At 40.6% G+C, this 26127-nt stretch overlaps 2 long non-coding RNA genes across 3 annotated transcripts in view; one reads left to right on the forward strand and one right to left on the reverse strand.

Annotated features, from left to right (window-relative positions):
- LOC145978446 (uncharacterized) overlaps positions 1-26127 on the forward strand; it is a 430067-nt gene that overhangs the window by 330524 nt on the left and 73416 nt on the right. The gene's annotated exons all lie outside the window — the stretch shown is intronic.
- LOC145978448 (uncharacterized) overlaps positions 1-26127 on the reverse strand; it is a 286399-nt gene that overhangs the window by 198121 nt on the left and 62151 nt on the right. The gene's annotated exons all lie outside the window — the stretch shown is intronic.

Below are 26127 nucleotides of genomic sequence, written 5' to 3' on the forward strand. Positions count from 1 at the left end.
CAATTGGAATACAATTTGCCAAAGATATATGAAGATAGGTAAAAGTTCCCTTTACCAGCTGTTATATCAAAAACTTACGTCATGTCACTTGTTTTGCAGCTACGCCCATTTATTTGAAAACGGGTGCGATTTGGGCAACTTTCCCCTATGTACACTCACCGGCAATAATATGGGTCTCACAGATCCTGATATGTTCGGTTCCCTGCAAGGGTAATGCTTGTGGTTTCATTTGATGCCTCAAGAGAGCACCAGGATTCCATCTAATTTCCGTTAATGCATCAAAAGGCATCAAGTATCCTTTGATGCATGAAGGGGCATCATTAGTGACATTGAATGCGCGAAATCGCGAAATGTGAAAAAAAAATGCAATTTTGAACATTCTGCACGTAATTACACCCCCAATGATGAAATATGCATGAGTTTTATTCGCGAAGTAATGCGAAATGTGTGCTTTTCCACGAAATGAACGCTTTTTCGCGAAATAACCGTGAAATATCATCAAATTAAGTAGAAAACACGCAAAAACCAGCAATCGAGGTTGTGCGCGCAAACTGTCGATTTGTAACAAAGCGTTTGCCTAAAGTTTCCTACCACTTGCAGCTGAAGAACGTTTTATCTTCGATCACATAAGGAAGACGCTGCAAATTGGGATTTCCGAGGCACATAATCTCAGTTCGAAAACTTCGCTCCTTGTCAAGCTGCATTCCTTTCTTCCCCCGAATGTCTATTCAACTTCCAGTTTCACTGAACTTGCTAGCTGTAGCAGCGATAAGATTAGTCTGTTCCGTACATCAAGGGAAACAATGGCGTCATTTGGTCATGAATGAATATTGTTTATCATCATGTGATTTTCAACATGTGTTTCTGTATGTGCAGTAGTGATTACATATTTTATTTGTTGGACAGCAAGGATATCCTTTACATACATACAATGAATAAATCACTTGAGATATATTCAATTTAGAAATGAAGTGATTTTGTGTTGATGTTTTCTTTTTGGTTGGACAGCTAAGTACTTGTGCATGTGTACAGTATATAAAAATGAAGTAGTTTATCAATTTATAGCTCTTTTGTATGTTGTTTCCTCTCATGATGAAAAAGTGTGTGCAAATTTTTTTTCCACCGCTGGTATATACCGCTGATCTAACATTTTATTTACCGCTCTCCTCAGTTTTTATTTACCATAAATTTGTGTGCCTAGGCATCATTAATGCATTTGATGCATTAATGCATCAAAGGCTCATGAAGTTTCCATGAATGCATCAAGGGATCAGCACGTGTAGGTCGATGCGTCAAGGGGCAGAAACAAGTTTTCATTGGTGCATCAAGGGACAGTGCCAGGTTTCAGAGTAGAAAATGCATCAATATCCCTCTGATACATCAAAAGTACGTCGGGCTTCCTTGGACATCCAGCTTCCTCATACATTTCCAGCTGTGAGCACAACATTTCCTGAATTTTCTTCCCCGTTCGGCGCTCTCAGCGTGCATGCGGTCAGCATTTTCTCAGAGCAGTCAGCGTTTCAGCAACTACGTCCCCAGAAGGCAAGAAACTCCGCAGGGGTTGGAGGGGCGGGGGGAGAAAATTCATCACCCTGCAACACCGTATCCCTCACCACAAACAAGAACTAAAACCGGGCGGCAAGTTCCTGTAAATTAAACGGGGAGCTCCCGGGACACAACTGGGAATAGCCTCGGCGGAGAAACATCTCACGGGGGACTAGGGGGGCACGCCCCTCTTCCAGTAAGTCTTCGTCCACCCACCCTAGCTTGGGAGCTAGTGGAAGGAGGCCGCAGAACTCCTCAACCTTTAATTCAACCAGCTTTGCTAATTAGATCAGGCCCACATTTAATTACGAACAGGTGTTCTTCCTAGGGAATATTTAGGGAATACCCATCCGTATATCCGCTTCCCTAATAGATACATTAACAGGCTTAGCTGTACAAATACTAATTTTTGGATGCGCATAACTCTTTAAGAAATAACATAATTAGTGAATGAATTAAAAGAGGAGAAGATGGGGAAACAGAACGATGTGAGGAAGAAAGACACCCGTGGAATACCTGGCTACACTGTAAAAGGTACACACAGGAAAGTCAGGCCCACCTGTAGGTATTCATCTTGGGCAGCGGAATTTTAGTGTAAATATACCCCAGAGTGGAATGTTTGCAACAAACATGGTCTGTTCAGGAGCAAAATTATACTAGGAACTGCTGGAAGCAGATTTTAAATGGAGAGTAGTCATCCTGCACTATTTTGCCCCGCTAATCTCGTTTTGATTGGTCCAGACTGCAGAACAGTAAGACAAGGAGACAACAAATTGTCCACGAGTATGGAGAAAACATGTGCAGTAAAACTGGCTGGTGTTTGCTAATGGAGACTGCTGTTAGAACCCCGTGTGTGTTGTTGCTCCGTGACAATTTGCCCACTAAGGTACTGGAAGGGGGGGGGGTTAAGACAAGTTTCTTTTAATACTAAAAATTCATATTCAGTTTACCCAATTTCTCATTTTCATGGTTTTCCTCAATTTAAATGAAGCAATTAAAATAATATCCTCCTCGTCAAGCACAATGTACATTTTGTACATAAGAACACGAAGTTGGTACAGAAAATAATTCTGATTTGGCTACTGGACATCCCCGATGGCACAATGGCTAACGTTGTCACCTTGTAATTACACTGTATACCATCCAGTGATCCCCAGTGGTGACACATCGAAATATTTTGGATATTACACGTCACTACTCCTCTAGGTTAATCGCGACGATGAAGATGTGTCACGAACTGACAGACACATCCATACGTTACCCAGCATTCGAACCCGGCACGCCGACTTCCGTGGTTATCACAGCGCACTGCGACGCCAGGGTCCCGGGTTCGATTCCCTGCCTGTGCGTGGGTGAGTGTCCCCTCATCCTCATCTTCGCGATTATCCAAAAGTAGCAGAAAAGCGAAGTAAAATGAACCAAATCATTCATTCAAACGAACCCACACACACAGAAAACTACATGCATCATATCGATTGATGCACCAGAATGCATCGATTGATGCACTAAAGTGTGTTTTATGGCTTCTTCAAAGAATCAGATTCACATTTGATGCATTTGGGTGCATGTTTGTATGTCGTGAAAGAAAAAAACACCAAAGTGCATCATTTGATTCAAGTGAGGATTCCTTTCAGTCCAGATGCACTTCAATGCACCAGTTGATGTTCCTTGATGCACCTCCTACTACGTAATCAGGAGTCTAACCACCTTACCGTCGCGCTTTACGATTCAAAAAGTTTGGCCGATGTTTGGCGGAATAGTTGATGATTTTCTTTTCAAAAGTGTTCTGTGATCCACATTGAAAGTATTTACAAACTTCTCTCCCGGTCATTGCCAACTTAAAAGTTGGCAACACTGCTTATTTTTCAGTCTTCGTTCTGCAATTTGCTTTCAGGGTGTCTTCCTTCAACTACCCCTCCCATACCCTTTCAGACGAACTTCCCCAATGTTTTCATTCTCCCACACTCTCCTTTTGTCAGGAAACTGCGACTGGTCGCCAGTGTTTTGTTTCCTTTTTTCCCTTTCAACGTTACTCTCCCCCCTTTTTTCTGATCCTGGCGCTTCTTACGCACTTCCGGTTCCCATCTTCCGGTATTTCAGCCATTTTTGTTCCTCCGCAGAAAGAAAACTTCCCCCTGACGTTCCAGTAACTTATGTCTAATGGCATGCCCGTGTCCCTCTGCTTCGACTAATGTCGCGGAATGTCTTCAAGATCCGCCGCTGCGAAAAAAGTTTCACTCATGCACAAACGTTACAGCTCCCGCCCCCCTTTCTTTACTTTTCCTCTTTTAGCTCGGTCCGCAGATAGACAAGCCCATTTCTGCCTGTCCTCTAGGAAGGCCATCTTGTTCTACGGCGCTGACTTACGGCCGTCGGAACCCATTTTCGACCTCCATACGAGAAGAAGGTTTTCGAGATCCCCCTTAGGGATCCCCCCTTTTGCATGTGATGGACAGTGGCAGGTCGCCGTGTTTGTTCTGACAGCCAAAATGGCGGTCGTGTGTCTCCCTTCAAGCGGACAAACCTCTATGGCGAGAGTACTTGGGGCGGGCGCGGAGAAATATATGCGAGCGAACTTCCCGAGTACAGATGGCGCGCGCGAAGCATTGTATGCAGATGGAATCGGAGGTGGTTGACCCTTCCTAACAAACGATCATGCTTTGCGGTGACCTTTTCGATAATTTACGGGACGTTAACATAAAAAAAAAATAAACTGAATTGGCACTGTGTCCCATCAAGACTATGCCTGCATTGGGAATTCTTCCAAAGAAGCTGTTGATGTTTGCAAGTATGGACAAGTTGCAAAACGCCACATTATAACCAAAACTTACTTTGGGTGTTATTAGTTCAGCACATTTTTCATTTAAAATTGTAGACTTTATGTCCTATGCCTGTTCGTGACAGTTTTATATGTTGGAAACAATTTTTGAGGAAGTTATTTTCCATTAATACTCGCTCGACAACCGTCAATGTGACGGTAAGTCTCCGTTAAAATCGCCGTACTTCGCTCGGTAACGAAAAACGTTTCCCCCGCGACAAATACCGATGTTAGCTCTCGGTGATGAAACGTGCGTACTTTGAAATGATTGTATCTGGTCTTCTCAACTGATGCATCACACGAAAAAGCAACTGAACAATTTGACGCATTTATCTTTGTATTTTGATGCACCAAACGTGCATTGAACAAACGCGTTACGAGTGTGTTGATCCGTGTTGGGTGAAGGAATGAAATCTCGCATACATATGACTAGAGACCGGATGTTAGGCAAAATGCCTATTCTTTCCTGTTAGAGATATGATGAAAACGAATGTTGCGAAGGCCAGGGGGGAGGGATTAGCTTTACTTAAAGGCAATTTAATTTTGCCTATTTTGCCTATTTCATACGATATTGCCTATATTATTTCATAAATGCCAGATATTGCCTATTTTAGGCATTTTCTTTAAAATTGGGACATGACTGAACTCTGTGCATAAAATTTCCTGTTCCCAGGATTAGTTTCCGATGCTTCCAAGAAATTTAAAAATAACAGTTAGAGAGTTATTGCAGCTATTGAGAACTTGGACAAATTAAAGGCAATCCAACAAGTTCTGAAAGGTGAAAATATACAAATTGAGTTAGATCCACATGTTCTCGCGTGCTTTATGTATGCTCCGGTAACATCTGTGGAGGTTGAAAGATCTTTTTCAATTCTAAAAAAATGTGTTGTCCGATTGCAGACATAACTTGCCGGTTGATCACCTGAAGAAATACCTTGTTGTGATGTGAAACCGCGATTAGTGCTTCTTATTCAGATACTGCCAAACTGTACAGTACAAACTTGAAATGCATTTAAAGTTTCTTAGTTCGAACTGCTGTGTGGAATATACAGTGTAAATTTTTTTAACTGAAATAACCCTGTGTGCAGTGATAAAGTGTATATTTAAATAGTTTGGTTGGAAGTAGCCAACAATTTATTTTGTCAGACTATTGTGTGTAGCCATTATACAATAAAAAAAATTGGGCTGACGTGACTCCTGTTTGCAGTGATTTATTAAGTACAATATTGAACTGCTGTCTCTAATTATGAGCTCCTGGTTTATTTTAAGCAACTATAAAGAATGTACAGGTATGTCTCTATATTATTTAAACACCTATTTCTCTTTGTATGTCTATCTTCATTATTTTGAGTTAAATTTCATTGCCTTTTTTATTGCCTATTTGTATTTTAATGCCTATTTTACTGCCTATTTTGAAAATTATAAGTGCTTATTTGCCTGCCTATTTTATATGTTTTTAGTGCCTAAACATCCGGTCTCTACATATGACTAATCCTTCACATAGCAACATTCACTGCCATCTAGCGAGCAACTTAACATTAAATTATAATCTTATTACAGAACTGAACATGCAACATTAGAAGATTATGCATTTTAATGTGTTAGAGGAGTTTAAAAAAATGTCAGTTGGCACATTCTGGGTTCTGTCCGTAAGAATTATACACACAAACCCAGCATGTATCTAGCCGATTTTTTATATTTGCCAAAATATTTTCCTTATTGTCATTGCAACAGTATCTGTGTGGCGTGGTTGCATACATTAAGGATAAAATAACGTTTTACGAGGGTTGTGGCGTCGAAACGAGATGTCAGAAAAGCATTGTTTATACTGGAGGAAACTCTGGGGGGTAAAGGCGACCAGGGCCATGGTGCTGATCACATAACCTCCACCTTCGGTCGTGATCAAGAAAGTGTGGGGCCCTACAGTCCCGCCGCTCTTACATTCGGCACGGGAACCGCCTTTATGGCAGTGACCCTCTGTTGCCGCGTTTACCTACGAAGAAACTTGCGGTCAAACAACACATTAGGCCTAGTGCTTGGGGAAGAAGCGGCAGCAATAGAAGCCCTCCTCTCCGAAGCAGCCAATAGGGAAACAGGATTTTGTCAAAAGAACCGTTCTGCGCTGTGATTGGGGACCGGCTCGTACGGCGGCACTATTATAACCCCCTTTATATTTTGTAGGTGATGTTAAGGGACTTTTGAATCACCTTGTATTTGGAGACAGGAGGCGAGAACGGGACAGACCTGGTCTCGTCTCGATACTAAGAATCCAGATTATAAATTTGGGGAACGAACGAGATTTGCTCGAGCAGTGGTTCGAACCGATGACCTTGGGCACCAAAGGTGGAGGCCCTATCCATCAGCGCACACCTCCCGGCAAGACTTGGTTGCCGAGAAAGAGGAGAAAGCATTAGCAGAGCTGGGCGAGCACTTAACGCCCTATCAAAGTCCTTCTCCGTCGTAAACACTCCTCAACGACTTCATAATGACGGCTTATAACGGGAACGAGCAATCGACAGCAGAACGAGCTACGTTTTTATCTTGCTCGTGGGCGGATCGCAGAGACATCTGGTGGCGTGGAAGTCAATGAGGAATTCAGATGCGACACATCTCCGCACAAAAAAACAAGAAACTCCTAAATCTGGTTGCCCCCCGTATACTTGCACGATGTAGAAGAAAATGAATAATTTGTTTTTGCAGTTTTTAGGATTGAACATTTTCTTGGCGGATTCAAATGTAAACACGAATTTGTTATAGGTAATTTATTTAATTTATTGAATTTTTTTATTCATGGAAAATATACGGAATTTTTAACAGTGTATATTTATTTACTTCGTTCCAAAAAGGGATTTTTCTTTCTAAACATCGGGATAGACTGATTATATTTTAAGAATTCAAAATAGCGTAGTTTTTTACCCTTTGTTGGTACACGTCTTTCAGAGTAATGCGGTTGGTGTACTGTGAGCGTGGTTCTCGCATATGAATTTTATTATTTCTTTTTTATTTTTCGAATATCTTTTTATATTCGTCATGTTAAAAATAGTTTATAAATATGCGTTGCCTAATATAGGCTATATATCACTTACAAGTTAGAATTTATCTTATTTTTTTATATAATAACAAAATTATATTCTTGTATTATATTACTGATTGCCTATTACGAGAGACAAATTATCAAGAAAAACACAACAATATTTATAATTTTAGTAAGAATTTACTTTTGATATTTACTAATTTGCAAAACAATAGTAACAAATTCAAATGTTGAAAAGATAATATATACGTTCCACTTCGTAGCTTCAACCCGACCAATATAATGAGTGGAAAAGACAAGTAAAAACAAGTTAATCTTCAAGATTGATCCGTGTTGCTTTAAATTTTAGTTTTCAATGACTCGTCAGCAAACATTATGTTCTGGGCCCTAAGGATCAACCCTTTTCTAGTCATTAGATTCCGCAAGCCATGCTTCGGAACTGCTCTTCTTCATTCGTGGCGAATATCAGATTTCAAAGTTCATTTAGCCAGAAACAGTAGCCGTAATAAGTGAATGGAGTTATATCAAATAATTACCGAACAATCAAAACAGAAAACAGTGACACAACACGAATTCAGCGAGCACAGGAGTAAAATATGTTTGCAGATGGTTACGCGGTTGGTATACGTGTGAGCGCCACGGACTTTCATGAAAATAACATGTCTGTGCAGACAGAGAACAATGCCACAAAACGTATATCATCTGGTCATAGGCATTCCAAAATACAGCTACACAAGACCAGATAGTGATATCGTTATCTGGGCCTGAAAAACTTACAATTATATCCCAGGGTAAGCGCTGCGCTCACACGTATAATAACGCAGGGTCAAATATGTATGTTTTAGCGTGTGGAGTAACAGGGATGGGTCTGTGGAATACATATTATTTACACAATATCTCGTGCATCTTGGCGGATATTCAACAGCTTGTGCATTTAAATATATTCTTTAGGTTCTAGCTTTACACATTTTATGTGCGATAAATTCGTTTGTTTGCTTGTGTGTGTCTGCGTTTCAATAAATCTTCAGTTGTTACGTTCCCCGGTTTATTGTCAATGGATCAACTTACTTTTATTCCTTGACGGCGAACATGAGACTTAACAGCCTACTATGAAGTCCTCAGGTTGTGGGAAAACAAGGGTATGTTTACGTAAACCTTACTAACTCGCACTATATTACACTTGCGTTCGCAATTTAACTCCTTATTACAAACAAAATTGTATTAAGATCATAATTGTTCTTGACTAAACACATTCACATTTCCAAAATCACTTCCATCATCCAGCAACATTCATATCTCTCACCTCACAACCCACAATCAAATGTTTTAAGGTTCGTCCATAACCATAACAGACTACCCAATTGAACAAAACAAATTACGTCATAATAGACATATTAAACACTTAAAATGATACAATAAGTGGGTGCGTATCACAGTATAACACAATGTAGTCATCTGTATATATGACAATTGCTGCACCATCTGTAAGCAAGAAATCGAGAACATTAATATGTAAATTATTACAATATAAAAAAAGAGTGTGCAACAGTTAAACCTAACTTTCATGCTTTATTTTATTACAACTGTTTCAAGATATTTCGGGGAAGGTTTAAAACCCAGTCGCCACGCACTTGCGTGTCTACATATTTTTGCAAGCGCAGATAAATTAACATTATTATTATTATTATTACAACACAATGATGCATAGCCTACATGTTTCGTCCTGGCATAAAATCCTCCAGTTTTGAATTTATCGATGTAACGCAACGTTACCAGTATTGTTACAGTTACCCATTTAACTTTTGGTAACGCGTTATGCCTACCGGACACGAACATCACAAAAATAAAAAAAGAAATAATAATTTATATTGGAAGAAAAAAGCGATTTAAAGCTTGTTGGAGGCAAGACAAAAATATATCAGGGAAATAAATGAAGCTAACATTGAGAATATAATGACAAGCGTTATTAGGAGGGAGAGACCGGGAGGGGGGAGGCGCAAATAAGGAATCTGGGAACTTTCCTACACTATGTCTGGGCAGAGAGAGCAAAGAAGCTCAGTGGGGATAGCGAAAATGTGTGAAAGGGGGCCACTAAATACAAAAAAATACATCTGAGAAAATTTAGGAATCACTCGGGGAACAGTGCAGGTGTAGGGAAAGAATTGAAATGAAATAGTGTTTGTGAACTCCCAAGGAGTGTGAATGTGGAAGTAGACAGAGAGGAGGAAGGGTGTAGGAAAATTGCACTACACAAAAAATACACATCCTTGTATGGTATGTACAGCTGTAAAGGCTCATACGTGAAATAAATTCTATTCTATTCTATTCTTGTTGAATTTTTCGTATGGTTTGTTATTAGCTTTATCATTTCGGGGGAATTGACCCCCCCCCACCAAAACCTCAGCACACCATGGTCAAATGCTACAGCTTTTGCACCGTGTAAAATTTAAGTTCTCGTACCTTTATATTCATGTTTACACATTTCATTCCTCCTCTGTCATTACAAGTTCTGAATATTTGCAACAATTTTCTAACTAGGTCTGCAATCTCTATAGTCGTATTGTTGTTCAACAATGGGTACTTTTTTTTTTTGTGAAAGATTGCGTTATGTGTAAGGATAGGAACAAATACTGACTGTACAGCAATTGTGCAAAAAAAAATGCAAATATGATTTCCTATAATTCATCCGCACTTTTAAACATACCTATTCGGGTATTTTCGTATTTATTCTGAAACGTCATCGTTCGTTACTCTAAGATTTGAGAATCGATTTCTTACATCTGCTCGGTTACGTTCATAAATGAATTGTATATCTGCACGAGCAAGTCAAGGGATCCAACATTTGCCTGCAAACAGGCTAATCAACAGCTATCCGAAGAAGCACGAGGATTCACGAAAGTAGGCGAAGATTCCCGATTAAAATCCTGTACTGCGTATAGCGTAGATTTACTTTTTCTTTTCTCTCTCTCGGCACGATTGTTTCTATAAAAATTCTCCCCATTATTTCCAATAGGAACAGTTCCGTTTGAGACTCGCATCAGGGGGCGACCCTTCCAAACAATTTTTCTCCAGTGCGACTGGAAGAGAGAGAAAAAAATCCCATCTTCTCTTCCTGGAGGAAGAAGATTGGACCGTAAATTCCAGTTCCAGGATTAACTTGCAACCGTTCTCCAGGACAAGGATACTGGCCATTAGTTTAGTCCAGGAGAGACGGTCGATGGTTTTAGAAAACCTTCCAGGAACGAGCTGTAGGAGGGGGTTGGGGGCTGAATTTGAGGGATTTTAAGTTTGGAGACGCAGTTAGAATCCCTCGTGCCATAATCTCGTTGTCCATTAGCGAGGATCTCGGTTGGTCGTTCTTGGGATCTTTTGTGAAAACGCCCCTCTTCGGCTGCGTACCCTCGCCCTGCGTGTCCGGATTGTTGAAATGTCCTCCACCCTTCTGCTGGTCTGTTCCTCCAGCTTCCTTTGCTTTTGTTTCGTAAAGGCGGAGGAACAAACAAAACTCATTTCTTATGCCTTGATTGTAGTTACAATTATGTCTCATTTGCACGTGATTTTCGCAGCGTGGACTATCGCGACGTTGAGCATGAACGATGACATGTTATGGAGAAAAAAATCATACCTGACCAGGCTTCGAGCCTGCAGCCTCTGAATTCGTAGCTCGGTACGATTCCCAAAGTTAATATTTCCATAAATTTTCTTCTAGATTTCTTCTTGATGCACAAGTATTGTTACAATCTCACAAAAATATATTACTTATTGTATTCCGTTAGTTAACGTGAATGATTTATTTTTTTCAATTTGAAATTGTGTGAAATATGTTTCATTAATATCCCTCTTCAGTTTTTCTGTAAAATATATTAGACTCATTTATTCATAGTTTATTTTCGTCTATGAAACTACATGATTATTGAAATATTTCTTTCACTGATCCCCTCTAGATTTTCTATTTGTGAAATTACAAGAGCATTTTTGGATTTTTTAAAGAATCTTGGAATATTTTTTGTTACATCCTTCTAGAGTTTATGGTTGTGAAGGGGTGGGGTACTTTTAGATATATTTTCTATTAATTCCTTTCTAGATTTTCTGTTTGTGAAATTCCGCGACTATTTTTAGAATCATGAAATATTTTCCATCATTTTTGTTCTAGAGTTTCTGTCTGTGAATTAACACGAGTATTTTTGAATCTTGAAATATTTTTTTGTAGTGTTTCTGTTTATGAAATTACATTAGTAGCTATTTTATGGAATCGTGAAATATTCTTCTTCTACAGTTTCTGTCAAATTAAATGAGTATTTTTGAATCTTGAAATATTTTTTTATAGAGTTTCTGTTTATGAAATTACATTAGTAGCTATTTTTTGGAATCGTGAAATATTCTTCTTCTACAGTTTCTGTCAAATTAAATGAGTATTTTTGAATCTTTAAATATTTTTTCTAGAGTTTCTGTTTATCAAATTACATGAGTAGCTATTTTTTGGAATCGTGAAATATTCTTCTTCTACAGTTTCTGTGAAATTACATAAGTATTTTTGAATCTTGAAATATTTTTTCTAGAGTTTCTGTTTATCAAATTACATGAGTAGCTATTTTTTGGAATCGTGAAATATTCTTCTTCTACAGTTTCTGTGAAATTACATAAGTATTTTTGAATCTTGAAATATTTTTTCTATAGTTTCTGTTTATCAAATTACATGAGTAGCTATTTTTTGGAATCGTGAAATATTCTTCTTCTACAGTTTCTGTGAAATTACATGAGTATTTTTGAATCTTGAAATATTGTTTCTATAGTTTCTGTTTATCAAATTACATGAGTAGCTATTTTTTGGAATCGTGAAATATTCTTCTTGTACAGTTTCTGTCAAATTACATGAGTATTTTTGAATCTTTAAATATTTTTTCTAGAGTTTCTGTTTATCAAATTACATGAGTAGCTATTTTTTGGAATCGTGAAATATTCTTCTTGTACAGTTTCTGTCAAATTACATGAGTATTTTTGAATCTTGAAATATTTTTTCTATAGTTTCTGTTTATCAAATTACATGAGTAGCTATTTTTTGGAATCGTGAAATATTCTTCTTGTACAGTTTCTGTCAAATTACATGAGTATTTTTGAATCTTGAAATATTTTTTCTATAGTTTCTGTTTATCAAATTACATGAGTAGCTATTTTTTGGAATCGTGAAATATTCTTCTTGTACAGTTTCTGTCAAATTACATGAGTATTTTTGAATCTTGAAATATTTTTTCTATAGTTTCTGTTTATCAAATTACATGAGTAGCTATTTTTTGGAATCGTAAAATATTCTTCTTCTACAGTTTCTGTGAAATTACATGAGTATTTTTGAATCTTGAAATATTTTTTTCTAGAGTTTCTGTTTTATGAAATTACATGAGTATTTTCGAATCTTGAATTTTTTTTTCTAGAGTTTCTGTTTATGAAATTACATGAGTATTTTTAGAAACTTGATTCACCTTACTTTAATATTCTTCTAGAGATTCTAGACTGTTGCTCAAGGATAGAAGAGCGTGTCCTTGCCTTAGCCGTGAGCAAACAGCCTTTCGTGTTCCGTACGTGTTGCCAGCACCACCTGCCCCACCAAACGCCGCAAAACGATTCTAATGGGCCATTCGCGGACGCCACACGATACTTAACAGGGAAATGATAACTCTGAATATCAATCACCTGAAACATCATCCCCCCTCTCCCTCCCCCTTGAGTCTCAGATAGGATCCCATGCACATACGCAACATCCTGCTACGCGGACACCCGCGCACTTTCGTCGACTAAATTCCTCATGCAAGCTCCGTCATTTTTGCCGGACAGGACGTGTCTGGCAGGTGGCGACACCAAGCGGCGTATTCTTTCCCTATGCAAGGTGTCATTAAGGACGGCATCCAAATTTCACGGGGAGTCGTGCACCTTTTCGTCTTCTTCTTTTACCTTCTGCCCGCGCATGGTAGCCTAAAGACGCAAGGTTGCAGCATGTGGTTAAGTGTTGCCAACATCTAAGGTAGAAACACACAAAAAAAAATCATTTGCTTCTGCGGTAGTGGGCAATGTTGATCCAAGAATGTGTTTTCTTTCGACTGCGAATTTGTTCGGAACGGTAGATCCCCAAATGTTCTCACATTTCTTTCCATTCTCCATTTCTTTCTCTTCCCTGACCTTATCTTACCTGTTGTCCATTTCTTTATCTTCCGTGTTGTCGTCCATGTCTTTCACTTCCCTTGCCTTATCGTCCCTGCTGTTGTCCATTTCTTTCTCTTCCCTGACCTTATCTTCCCTCTGGCTGTCCATTTCTTTCTCTTCCCTGTTGTTGTCCATGTCTTTCACTTCCCAGACCTTATCTTCCCTCTTGTTGTCCATTTCTTTCTCTTCCCTGTTGTTGTCCATGTTTTTCACTTCCCTGACCTTATCTTCCCTCTTGTTGTCCATTTCTTTATCTTCCCTGACCTTATCTTCCCTTTTGTTGTCCATTTCTTTCTCTTCCCTGACCTTATCTTCCCTCTTGTTGTCCATTTCTTTCTCTTCCCTGACCTTATCTTCCCTCTTGTTGTCCATTTCTTTATCTTCCCTGACCTTATCTTCCCTTTTGTTGTCCATTTCTTTCTCTTCCCTGACCTTATCTTCCCTCTTGTTGTCCATTTCTTTCTCTTCCCTGACCTTATCTTCCCTCTTGTTGTCCATTTCTTTATCTTCCCTGACCTTATCTTCCTTCTTGTTGACCATTTCTTTCTCTTCCCTGACCTTATCTTCCCTCTTGTTGTCCATTTCTTTATCTTCCCTGACCTTATCTTCCTTCTTGTTGACCATTTCTTTCTCTTCCCTGACCTTATCTTCCCTCTTGTTGTCCATTTCTTTCTCTTCCCTGACCTTATCTTCCCTCTTGTTGTCCATTTCTTTATCTTCCCTGACCTTATCTTCCTTCTTGTTGACCATTTCTTTCTCTTCCCTGACCTTATCTTCCCTCTTGTTGTCCATTTCTTTCTCTTCCCTGACCTTATCTTCCCTCTTGTTGTCCATTTCTTTCTCTTCCCTGACCTTATCTTCCCTCTTGTTGTCCATTTCTTTCTCTTCCCTGACCTTATCTTCCCTCTTGTTGTCCATTTCTTTCTCTTCCCTGATCTTATCTTCCCTGTTGTTGTCCATTTCTTTCTCTTCCCTGACCTTATCTTCCCTCTTGTTGTCCATTTCTTTCTCTTCCCTGACCTTATCTTCCCTGTTGTTGTCCATTTCTTTCTCTTCCCTGACCTTATCTTCCCTCTTGTTGTCCATTTCTTTCTCTTCCCTGACCTTATCTTCCCTGTTGTTGTCCATTTCTTTCTCTTCCCTGACCTTATCTTCCCTCTTGTTGTCCATTTCTTTCTCTTCCCTGACCTTATCTTCCCTCTTGTTGTCCATTTCTTTCTCTTCCCTGACCTTATCTTCCCTCTTGTTGTCCATTTCTTTCTCTTCCCTGACCTTATCTTCCCTGTTGTTGTCCATTTCTTTCTCTTCCCTGACCTTATCTTCCCTCTTGTTGTCCATTTCTTTCTCTTCCCTGACCTTATCTTCCCTCTTGTTGTCCATTTCTTTCTCTTCCCTGATCTTATCTTCCCTGTTGTTGTCCATTTCTTTCTCTTCCCTGACCTTATCTTCCCTCTTGTTGTCCATTTCTTTCTCTTCCCTGACCTTATCTTCCCTGTTGTTGTCCATTTCTTTCTCTTCCCTGACCTTATCTTCCTTCTTGTTGACCATTTCTTTCTCTTCCCTGACCTTATCTTCCCTCTTGTTGTCCATTTCTTTATCTTCCCTGACCTTATCTTCCTTCTTGTTGACCATTTCTTTCTCTTCCCTGACCTTATCTTCCCTCTTGTTGTCCATTTCTTTCTCTTCCCTGACCTTATCTTCCCTGTTGTTGACCATTTCTTTCTCTTCCCTGACCTTATCTTCCCTCTTGTTGTCCATTTCTTTCTCTTCCCTGACCTTATCTTCCCTCTTGTTGTCCATTTATTTCTCTTCCCTGACCTTATCTTCCCTGTTGTTGTCCATTTCTTTCTCTTCCCTGACCTTATCTTCCCTCTTGTTGTCCATTTCTTTCTCTTCCCTGACCTAATCTTCCCTGTTGTTGTCCATTTCTTTCTCTTCCCTGACCTTATCTTCCCTCTTGTTGTCCATTTCTTTCTCTTCCCTGACCTTATCTTCCCTGTTGTTGTCCATTTCTTTCTCTTCCCTGACCTTATCTTCCCTCTTGTTGTCCATTTCTTTCTCTTCCCTGACCTTATCTTCCCTGTTGTTGTCCATTTCTTTCTCTTCCCTGACCTTATCTTCCCTCTTGTTGTCCATTTCTTTCTCTTCCCTGACCTTATCTTCCCTGTTGTTGACCATTTCTTTCTCTTCCCTGACCTTATCTTCCCTCTTGTTGTCCATTTCTTTCTCTTCCCTGACCTTATCTTCCCTCTTGTTGTCCATTTCTTTCTCTTCCCTGACCTTATCTTCCCTGTTGTTGACCATTTCTTTCTCTTCCCTGACCTTATCTTCCCTCTTGTTGTCCATTTCTTTCTCTTCCCTGACCTTATCTTCCCTGTTGTTGTCCATTTCTTTCTCTTCCCTGACCTTATCTTCCCTGTTGTTGACCATTTCTTTCTCTTCCCTGACCTTATCTTCCCTGTTGTTGTCCATTTCTTTCTCTTCCCTGACCTTATCTTCCCTGTTGTTGTCCATTTCTTTCTCTTCCCTGACCTTATCTTCCCTGTTGTTGACCATTTCTTTCTCTTCCCTGACCTTATCTTCCCTCTTGTTGTCCATTTCTTTCTCTTCCCTGACCTTATCTTCCCTGTTGTTGTCCATTTCTTTCTCTTCCCTGACCTTATCTTCCCTCTTGTTGTCCATTTCTTTCTCTTCCCTGACCTTATCTTCCCTGTTGTTGTCCATTTCTTTCTCTTCCCTGACCTTATCTTCCCTCTTGTTGTCCATTTCTTTCTCTTCCCTGACCTTATCTTCCCTGTTGTTGTCCATTTCTTTCTCTTCCCTGACCTTATCTTCCCTCTTGTTGTCCATTTCTTTCTCTTCCCTGACCTTATCTTCCCTGTTGTTGTCCATTTCTTTCTCTTCCCTGACCTTATCTTCCCTCTTGTTGTCCATTTCTTTCTCTTCCCTGACCTTATCTTCCCTGTTGTTGACCATTTCTTTCTCTTTCCTGACCTTATCTTCCCTCTTGTTGTCCATTTCTTTCTCTTCCCTGACCTTATCTTCCCTGTTGTTGTCCATTTCTTTATCTTCCCTGACCTTATCTTCCTTCTTGTTGACCATTTCTTTCTCTTCCCTGACCTTATCTTCCCTCTTGTTGTCCATTTCTTTCTCTTCCCTGACCTTATCTTCCCTGTTGTTGACCATTTCTTTCTCTTCCCTGACCTTATCTTCCCTCTTGTTGTCCATTTCTTTCTCTTCCCTGACCTTATCTTCCCTCTTGTTGTCCATTTCTTTCTCTTCCCTGACCTTATCTTCCCTGTTGTTGACCATTTCTTTCTCTTCCCTGACCTTATCTTCCCTGTTGTTGTCCATTTCTTTCTCTTCCCTGACCTTATCTTCCCTCTTGTTGTCCATTTCTTTCTCTTCCCTGACCTTATCTTCCTTCTTGTTGACCATTTCTTTCTCTTCCCTGACCTTATCTTCCCTCTTGTTGTCCATTTCTTTCTCTTCCCTGACCTTATCTTCCCTCTTGTTGTCCATTTCTTTCTCTTCCCTGACCTTATCTTCCCTGTTGTTGTCCTTTTCTTTCTCCACCCATCAAGTTTAGGAATGCCAGAGGGTTAGTTAGTAATTTTAGAAAAATACGCAGTTTCCATTATCGACACTGAGGCCACCAAATGCATCCTCGTTGGCAAAAAAAAATAATCGGACTTTAGAGTCCGTCTATCTCCGCTAGGTGTGGCCCAATCCGAGTACAATTTTACCGCATATCGGATAATTTTGCATCTGGATTTCAAATATCCGATATCCGAAATGTCCCGTTATCCGAATGTGTGCATTATCTTAACAAATTCTTTTTTCGTTATATTCGCATTTCACTGTATGGATATTCTACAAATCCTTCATCAAATATGTACTATCCGGATTATCCGTTGCATTCAAAACTGACATCGGATAATTTGAAATCCGAATAGCCGTTATTCGGATTTTATGGTGTTTTTTTCGGGCTGTGCAGCTGGCAACACTGCCTAAATGCGCCTTGAAGCTCCTCTCTCCTCTTCGAGGAGCGCCTTCGTGAGTCTTTGGTATTGGAGTCACGCACTCCTGGGAGTCTTCAGGGAGAAGCAGAACCACCGAGAGGCCATGTTGGAAGGCTCTCGTCGCCTCTTCGTGTCTCGCAGATAACTCGGATTTAATTAAATGTTTTCCTTCGTGTGATGAGACGGAGACGTGACGAGGTTGTGATAGAAGCTGCTGCTCTTTACAGAAAAAAATCAAATCCCGGATTATGTATATTTTGCCAATTTACGTCACTATTCTGCTTCACTATGTTAATCGCGACGGTTGACCGCACAAGACAAGACAGGATTCGCAAACGAACTTTGTAAAATGCTCCTAGACATTCATTGGCGTGCCTGAGGGGGGGTTGGTGGGGGCCATAACCAGGGGTAAACTAGTTCAGGCGCCAACCCCTCCTCTTTTTTGTTCCAAGAATGTTATGAAGACAACTAAATTAAAGCTGCACATCTTAATATATTATCTTAAAACATTTCATTTATTATTTAATTCAAGATTGGATTAACTGTAATTAGTACTTGCGCCAGTACGGTCGTTAGGACGTCTGACTACCATACGAGAGACCCGGGTTCGATCCCGGGGGGGAGAACCGGGATTTTTTCCACCTGTTCAAGCGCCCACCCAGCGTCGTATAAAGTGGGTACCTGGAGGAAAAACTGGGGGGAAAAGGCGGCCACGGGCGTGGTGCTGATACACCCACCTTCGGCCGTGATCAAGAGAGTGTGGAGCACTGCCCCCCCCCCATACGCTTTCATGGCGTGGTGCATAGCACAGGGAAGCACTTTTGCTTTTCTTTCTACCAGAGTGGTTTTTCTAAAGGTTCAACTCGTAACAGCGTGAATAACTCTGCAATACATTGTAGTACATAGCCAACCCTATCGCTTCAGATTTTAAAATTCTGCTTGCAAATGAAAAACAAATATGAGGGATGGAGAAAGAGAGAGAGAAAGAGACAGCGAGAGAGAAAGAGAGAAAAGGGGAGAAAGAGAAACCGAGAGAGAGAGAGAGAGAGAGAGGTAGAGAAGGACTTCTTTTCGGTAAACTTTCCGTATCCGGAAAACGCCTGAAACCAGTGATGTGCCGTAGACTATAAGTTTACGTCTACATGCGTTGTCTACACGTAATCTACGCGTAGATTACATTGGGTTGAAGTTTACATTGACTACGTAGACAATCTAAAGTGCATTAAAATTAATTTTCAAGGCTTTCATGAAAGGAAAGTGACATTTTCAACTATATTGGTTCCTAACGAAATGAAAATAATCCTATTTACAACAAAATTTCTCTTCTCTTCTATTATCAACTATGGAAGAAGATAAATAGTATGCAAAAAACAACAACAGATGGCAGTCGTGAAGCAAGAGTGGTCTTTTCCCCATAAAACACTAGAATATTTCCTACATTAGGTTTCTTCCTAGGTGAGAAATTGTTCGAATTTGAAAGAAAGAGTATGAAAAGTTCTCTTCACATATCAGCAACTGATACGCAGTACAATTTTCTTTTAATTCCACGGCGTCCTTTGCTAAGTTATCACCTTTCGCCATGTTGTTTACATAGATTACGTAATCTACGTGTATAAAATAGTCTACGCGTAGAATGTAGACTATCGTTGTTTACGCGTAGACGCACATCACTGCCTGAAACTCTCTATTTATGTCACTTCCCATATTCCTACTTACGTATCCTGCATTGAGAAACATTGCTGAAGTTGCAATTGCGGAAATAATCTATATTTTAGACGTATGAAGTAAGTTTTGTTCGTTTCTTGTTCCCTTCGATAACACGCTAAATGGCGGTCACAGTTTCACTATCGTAGTCGGCATGCAGTGTTTCCACCCCCACTACACCCAAAAATACCTACATACCCCACAAACCATTGACGCATAGCCCCACGAACCATTTCCGGTAAGGTTAGGTTAGGTTGGGTCGCGTTTAGGTTAGAATAGTTAAAAAATTGGTTTGGAAAAAAAAATGCGTAGCCCCACACACCGTTCTCGCATAGCCCCACGAACCATTGACACACAGCCCCACGAACCATTTGCGGAAGCGTACCTTCTTCAGTTACAAAAAACACGTGTTTGGAAACAGTGACCGGGATTACGTCATCACACACAGGCAACATCCGGCTCGAAGTAAATGGATGCAACAGCTTTCGTCCATCGGTCACACATTTATATCGAAAAATACATGATTTACCGGCAAAATGAAATGAACGATGCGAGAAAACACTTCCCCGAACTTCAACAAGTTTAAAGAAACTGCTTTCGGTAAGTAATTTCTCCTGTAAATTTGAAGAAATCCGTTTTCCGGATACGGAAAATTTACCCTTTCTTTCCTTCATTCTTTTCTCTTTCTTTTACCATCTCTCTCTCTCTCTCTTTCTCTCTCTCTATCTCTCTCCCTCCCTCCCTCTCTCCCTTCTTTCTTTTTTCTTTCCTTCTTGAAGAGAGAGGGAAGGAGAGAGAGGAAAAAGAAAGAAAGAAGGTCTCTTCCTCTCTCTCTCTCTCTCTTTCTTTCTCTCTCCCTCTCTTTGTTTCTCTCTCTCTTTGTTTCCTCTTCTTTTCTTCTTTCGAGAGAGAGAGAGAGAGAAACAAAAGGGGGCAGAGAGAGAAAGAAAGAAAGAGAGAGAGAAAGAAAAAGAGAGAGAGAATGAGAGAAAGATCTCCATCTTCATTATTCTGGTTTAATGTTACACGTGATACAGAAAATACACAAACATTGAAAAAAAAATACCGTGCTCATTATTTACAAGGAAAGGTAATCGAAATTTTCAGTAACTCGAAACGTTAAAGAAAATAGACATTTTTAGCACTGAAATTGAAAATATAGGCGCCCGGTTAAACTTTTCAGGCGCCATCACGACCCTGGTCAAAACGTTCCCCGCCCTCCTTTGGTCCAGCGTTCCTGAGAGAGGCAGAGAACGTCAAAGGCAGGAAGAGAGTAAAAGTATACACTACAGGGTATTTATAAAGTCTCGGTACCATTACAAAAACATATACTACGGCAGTCTTGAACAGTACTTCTTCCTCAGTTGGAGGAATTCCAGCCAACCATAATTTTTCAACAAGATGGGTCACCCCCTCATTGGTCCAAGGATATTCGAGGTCTTCTGGATAGGGATTTCTCTGGCAGGTGGATAGGCCGTGATGGACCTATTCCCTGGCCACCGCGCTCTCCTGATATCACACCCTTGGATTTCTTCTTCTGGGGGTATGTCAAATATTGTGTTTACCAGTTCCAGATGTTTCTACTCTTCGAAGAAGAATAACGGAGAGTATTCTAACTGTCATTGGTGATATGCTGCGGCGTGTATGGGCAGAAGTGGATTACCTCCTTCATGTTCTGAGAGCAACTAGAGGGTTGAACATTGAGGTGTATGACATATAAACGTGGAGAGTTGTAGCTCATTTTGAAATCAACAGTATTGTTCTATTACATGTAGTTTCCAAGCTATGTTTTTGTAATGGTACTGGGACTTTATGAACACCCTGTATATCTGCAAAAGCTGTTTTTTTTATAGATAAATCAGTGTAAAGTAAACTGTAAGCTTAAATGTAAGGCTACTTCAAATAATAATAATAATTGTTGTAACTTGTGGCCTGTAAGTCACAGAAAACAATATTTTTGTTGTAAAATATCGCTACAATTTCACCATTCAAATTACATTAACTATTTCCATAAAGCTCAGGGGCCCTTGATATGTAACCCCCCCTTCCCTTTTCGAAAATCCTGGGCACGCCACTGTGTACATTGCAAAATGACCCACTGACTATAATCTATGGCCGAAAAGAAATCGAGGCGCCTGATTTTTTTTGGTGTTTCACCCAATTTGACTTTTTTGTATCTAAGGCCGTGTCGGAATCGGCGTGTACACACAACACTAAATGCATCATATCGATTGATGTACCAGAATGCATCGATTTATGCACTAAAGTGTGTTTTATGGCTTCTTCAAAGAATCAGATTCAAATTTGATGGATTTGGGTGCATTTTTGTATGTCGTGAAAGAAACACCAAAGTGCATCATTTGATTCAAGTGAGGGTTTATTTCAGCCGAGACGCACTTCAATGCATCAGTTGATGTTCCTTGATGCGCCTTCCTGCATCATCAAAAATGCATTCAGGTGCATCAAAACGCATCAAGGTGCATCAAAACGCATCAGCTGATGCATTAAAGTGCATCTCGACTAAAAGAAATCCTCACTTGAATCAAATTATGCACTTTGGTGTTTTTTCACGACATACAAAAAATGCACCCAATGCATCAAATTTGAATCTGATTCTTTGAAGAAGCCATAACACACACTTTAGTGCATCAATCGATGCATTCTGATGCGTCAATCCATATGATGCATTTAATTCTGTGAGTGTATTCTCCTCCGTAGCTTTCCTGCGAAATCCAAACCGTCCGGATCGAAAGGTTCCCGTGCAGTACAGTTGCTACTTTTCCCGCCAGGTGTCAGTTCGAACGTCACCTACCGTGCGCAGGCTCACAGTACGGAAACAGGCCGCAGATGTCAACCAAGCAAGCATCAAGGAGTTTCTCACCTATTTTCTGCTTAGATCGAAAATGTGGCAGTTGTGACGCATTCCACAACTACACTTCCACCACTTAATTTTGCATACGCTATTTGTTCTTCTTTCTACCTTTCTTCGTATCGTTGGTTTACTTCCCGTTGTGTCACTGAACGCATTCCTTGGTACGTTTTCCAACACATGAGGTGATTGGTAGATTGTCATTTTTCGCAAAATGTGCGTGTTCCTTGCAACACTAGCACACGCCTTTTCAAAACGGGAAGAGACGTCACCGATGCGATCAAGTGTTATGTTGGGTTGCCTGCACACAGGCGGTAAAACGACCTTTCTTTGAACGTTCCTAGGTAAAGACGACGCGCCAACGACAAAAATGTTTCTGAGATGAGCTGTTTGTTTCCATGTTCGTTTCTGATATCCGCGGGCGCCATTTTAATGACACTATGTACACGTGTTCAAGAGAATAAAATGTACGTTGAAATTAAGATGAATTGATCTGCCTCTTGCCGTGTTCTGTTGCTCTTCTAAGCAACCATTTATAGCTTTGGCTATGCAACGTCACTGATATTAAGTACTAAGCAGTGGTGTGCCCGAGGGGGGGTTGGTGGGAGTCATAAAACCTTTTGTACTGATAAAAAAAAGGCAGGAAAAGTTGACAAAATGAATGAAGGCTGACTTTCGAAAGTTTTGCGAAAATCCTGGGCACGCCACTGCTACTAAGCCAATAGGGGGTTTACAGAAACAAAAGCTACTCATGTTTTTGATAGAGTAAGGCAAAAGTCAGGTTATAAATAAATAAATAAATACGTGCATACGAACAGTCACATGATTGATATGTAATGCTGGTGTGCTGGGGGAGATGGCGTCTGTTATTCTTTATCGAGGTAGTCCAGGTTCTACGATGGCCTTTACGTGTGCCCACAAGTGAAAATCAAGGGTGTTAGGTCTGACGACCGTGGTGGCCATTCACCTGACTTTTGCCTCACCCTGTACATAAAATAAACATCGTTCAGTTCGTAGCGTGGATGTAGAGGGACAGAAAGTGCCTTGGCACACCAAAATCAGTGTACCTGGTGCCTATTGTTACGACAATCATCCAACTGTTTTATTGTTGAAGTGTTGGCAGTGCCTTGTTGCTCATTTCCATGTTGATATGGTAAAAGCTCCGTGATTCGAAATGTGGAAAAGCTGCAGAAATAATTGGCTCCGTTTGCTGTCTTGTTCCGTTATTACGCCATAGTATGTGAGTAAAGGCAGAAAAATATTATTTCTTGTTAGCTACACCTTTGATGCTACAACGCCTCGCCACGGTGGCGTTTAATATTAGAACACCGACACACAGTAGCTTAAGCCTATATTAACTTGTAATATCAATATATCTTGCCGGATCACCTTTTGAAGCAATCTTGTAATGTTTTTCGACAATAACATTCCATTTTGTACAGCGTGCGATATTTTCAATTGGTGCTTCTTTAGTGCATCTCACGTAACAGCAATGCCTCCCCGTCGTCACTTTGTAATCAAGGGGTCCCGGGTACGATACCCGGTAAAGACACATGGTGGTTCCGATCCCACTTTAAACTGTAGGTCCAGTCCTGATTAGGCCAGCCGTGCATAAAGTGGACTCAAAACAGAAAAACTGACTCGCGGATCGGCAGCCGAGAAAATAAGCCCTTAATGTACTTCTGTGAAGTTGTGCCTCCCATCCCCAGGGCCAATGTCCCTCCCCCTGATTGTCATGATCTACAAATAAAAATATTTAATGACGACCGTGTGTCTACCGCTATCCTATTCCTGAAAGTTACTTGTTTCAGCTTCACTGAATACTTTGCTTCATTTGCTCCCCCCCCCCTATATTCTTCCGCTTCTTCATGCACCCAAAATTTTAGTATCAAAAATTACCTGGAACTAGCTAACGTACATTATTAAGGTCCAGTCTCGAACAGCCTTAATGTGCATAAAGTGGACTTTAAACACCAAATCAATCAATGAATTATTAAGGAAATATTTTCTCATCCCCCCCCCCCCCATCCTCCATCACCTCATCGCGAATATTGCGGTATGATGCCAAGGTGTAACGTTTTTACATATATTTTAGAAAAATATATACATGTTGAATTTTATATTATTTTAAGGAAAATACCCCCCCCCCCCAACTGATTGCGCCGCCCCTCTTGTGGTCGCACGTGCTTTTGTGCGTATTTTGATGCACCAAAAGTGTTTAGTGTCAATTGACACATTTTGAGTTCCGTGTGTAGAATGAAAACCAGTTTCAGCAGGGTTTTCGGCCCGGAAATCTCGTCTCAACATGATTAATAAAGGTTGAAAGCTAAATTCGGAGGCATGTGTGGGACAGTGAAACTTCGCGAAATGAATTTTGTGCAAAAGAGGGGAGTTCCTTGCATACATATCCAATTCCTGTTCATACCTGAAGCCCTCCCTACCTGTCTCACTCCCCCGGAAACCAAGAATTCGCAGACTCCGTGTGGGCATCTTTTCATCACCATTCTCCAACACGAGAATGCCACGCCCCACTAGTACACAAGGAGACATGAGAAAGCCATAGATCAGTTTACCGAAATCTATAGATCATCTGCATATAGGGTCCACTCCCGATCCCCACGCTTCCAGTCTTTTTCCTTTGGATCTTTTCAATTTCCATGGAAGAAATTCCAGCGAGATCTCGAGAATAACTTCTTCTTAGGATCTCAAGTCGACAGGCGTCACTTTTTTTCTTCTTTCGGGAGAAAAACTGTAAGGGTCAACGGCCCGTAGCCCCCTACCGGCGACTTCGGAAAGTACCTCGAAGCTGGGAAAATACTATTCGGGGGTTTGGCACGAGCGTGGAGCGGGTATAATTCTTCAGGATCTGTCTCTCTTATCCCCCGGAGCCAAGAGTATCCAATCGATATTATCTCCACTCTGCAGACATTCCAAATTGGCGCTTTCGAATCACGCCATCCGATACGGGCTTTTTTTTTTCCTATCGGGGGGTTCGGATTTTTAAAATGGTAAGGAAAGGCTATAGGGGGGATGCTTATTTTGTCGATAACGCACACACAAATACGCACAGTGGGCGTCGACTTTGGTGGGATGAAATGCGTACGACGCACGAAACTCGGAAGCAGGCATTGCACCACTTGTGCCCAGGGGCGGATTTAACCTGATTATGGCGGGTCCCAGTATACTAGGCAGTGCCGTCTCGTCTTTTTGGACGAGTCGATTTGTTTTGTTCTTCCGATGGCGCAGTGGTAACGTCGCTGCCTTGTAATTAGTGTTGCCCACGGGACGAGACGGGACAGGCTTTTAAAAATTCGAGACGAGACGAGATGGACCATGTGTCATGAGACAAACGAATAGTTTCGAGACGAGACAGACCAAAGTCTCGTCTCGTGGGCAACACTACTTGTAATGAAGGGGATCCCGGGTTCGATACCCGGTGGAGGCACATAGTGGTTCGGATCTCACTTTAAACTGTAGGTCCAGTACCGATTAGCCTTACTGTGCATAAAGTGATCTTAAAATACGAATTCGATCAATCGTACTCGTCTCGGTCTCGATGCAAAATAAATTTGGACAAATGTTTGGATTTTTTTTATTTATCTGCTGCTCGATTCACTCTTGGTCTTGACACTTTCTTTTCTGTTATTCCTAGAATTTTTCTATTTCTTGTTGCTTCAAAAATGTCTAATATATGCAACACATTACTGGTAGGGATGGCCACAATGTCCGGATAACGGATAGTATCCAGATAATTTGGACTTCCGGACAGTGGCGTGTCCAGGATTTTTGAAAGGGAGGGGTTATGTACACTTTTTTTGGTAGTCAGCTCTCATTTCGCCAACTTTTCCTACCTTTGATTTTCATTTCTTAGTTATACTGAGACAGAGGGGGGTTATAACCCCAACCAACCCCCCCTTGGGCACGCCACTGCTTCCGGATA

Source organism: Lepisma saccharinum, chromosome 24, assembly GCF_977018435.1.
Source record: "Lepisma saccharinum chromosome 24, izLepSacc3.1, whole genome shotgun sequence".
NCBI classification, from domain to species: Eukaryota; Metazoa; Arthropoda; class Insecta; order Zygentoma; family Lepismatidae; genus Lepisma; species Lepisma saccharinum.